Genomic DNA, 2,008 nt, shown 5'->3' on the forward strand with positions numbered 1-2,008 from the left:
ATGACAAAAAATATGGTTTTCTTATGGTTTAATTACCATTTTAACTTATGGTCTCTAACGCAAAAATCATACGGCAAGACTTGACAGGTATTTGTATTTGTATTTGTATTTGTATTGTATTTGGTAAAATAAATAACAAAATAGCACAAATAAATAGCACAAAGTGAGAGTAAATAATGATAAATTAAAGAATAAAAAAGTAAACGAAAATGGTTCTAAATTCTTTTTATTGGAAAGGTACTACTGCAGTTCGATTATATACATAAAAGACTATGACTAAGAATGGGATGCAAGTTAGGTAAAACAATAATAATAAATAAATAAAATAAAAGCGGGAATGGAATTGGGCAGGAAAGTTAGCCAGAATGGAGGCTGGAAGATGAAGCAAGTGTGTTACTGGCTGGACAAAGACGTGAGAGAGTGTAGGCGGCGAAGGTTAACCTAAATGGGATGGGAACAGTTTATTGTTCTAACGTTGTATCCAATATGGGCTTCTAAAGACCCTTCATCGCCTACACTCTCATAGTTTTGGTGGTAGCCACGTGAAATCCAGCATGTAATAGTTTGACACGCATGCAGGCACGCACACACACACACACACACATATGTATATATATATATATATATATATATATATATATATATATATATATATATATATATATATATATATTGATCCATTACTTGACTACTTGAATCATCATAGAAGGACTCATTTTCATCGTCTGAACTATGTGAAGTTGGTGCATAAACTTGAACTATTTATAGAGTGTACCTTTTACACAGCCTAACCACAATCTAAGCTACCCTGTCTGATAAACTACTGAAGTTGACTACGTTACCAGCAACTTCTCGGTTTATCAAGAATCCTGCTCCACTAGATTTTTCTTTGTCTTTACCTCTATAGTAGAACAGGTGGTGACCATCTTGTAATTGCATCAAATTTTCTTCAGTTCTTCGGACTTCGCTCAGTCCTACGATGTCCCACTTGATGTTTTCTTGTTCTTCCATTAAACTCTCCAGCCTGTGGTCCTCTGAGAGATTTCTTACGTTGTAAGTATAGATCTTTATTTTCTTCATGCTGTTTAATGTCCAAGACTTGGATCTGCTTGGACAGTGCTTACTCACATTCGGTGGCATACTCCCCGTACGCACACGAGGCAATGTGGTTGGACCTTTAAGAGACGATGATCCAACAGGAACGCCCGGTTTTGTTTTGATTGTGCTATTCATGTCCGTTGTCAAGGGGTTCTGGCAGTCATCTCACCTCTCTGCCAACTGGTTTCTCGTGAGATATTTCTCTGGTGTCACTTTATTCATTATATTATGTGAATACCCATGTCTGCAGGGTACCCAATGGTCCACGCCGTCATTATGACGGTACCCCATATATCTATGAGGAATTTCCCTGTTGGCCATCAGTGACGTGCCAGTTAGCAGTGGGTCCTGTGACTGTGTGAGCTCCTCTTTGTCTGATCTTTCTTACAAAACCTGTGCGATATGAGTGACCCTGCAGAGATTTTCTCTCTATCGACTTAGCTTTTGTAGTCATTATGATTCTCAAGCATAGCCATCACGTCAAGGTGTCAACTCTCGGATAGGATATATATATATATATATATGTATATATATATATATATATATATTTATATATATTTTTATTTATATATATATATATCATATATGTGTGTATGTGTGTGTTTATTGTGTATATATATTGTGTTTATATATATATATATATGTGTGTGTGTGTGTGTGTGTCTGTGTGTGTGTGTGTGTGTGTGTGTGTGTGTGTGTGTGTGTGTGTGTGTGTGTGTGTGTGTGTGTGTGTGCCAAAAAATCACAAAACCACGTGATCTAATAAATTGCTGATAACCACAAAGGAAACCGGAAAAGAAACTAAAATTCCCAAGCGCTTTCGTGACATTTTGTATTCCTCTGAAGATGTGAAATATCACGAAAGCGCCTGGGAATTTTGGTTTATTTTTCGGTTTCCTTTGTGGTTATC

This window comes from Oratosquilla oratoria, chromosome 11, assembly GCF_046742065.1.
Source record: "Oratosquilla oratoria isolate Oo_2021 chromosome 11, ASM4674206v1, whole genome shotgun sequence".
Lineage (NCBI taxonomy): Eukaryota > Metazoa > Arthropoda > Malacostraca > Stomatopoda > Squillidae > Oratosquilla > Oratosquilla oratoria.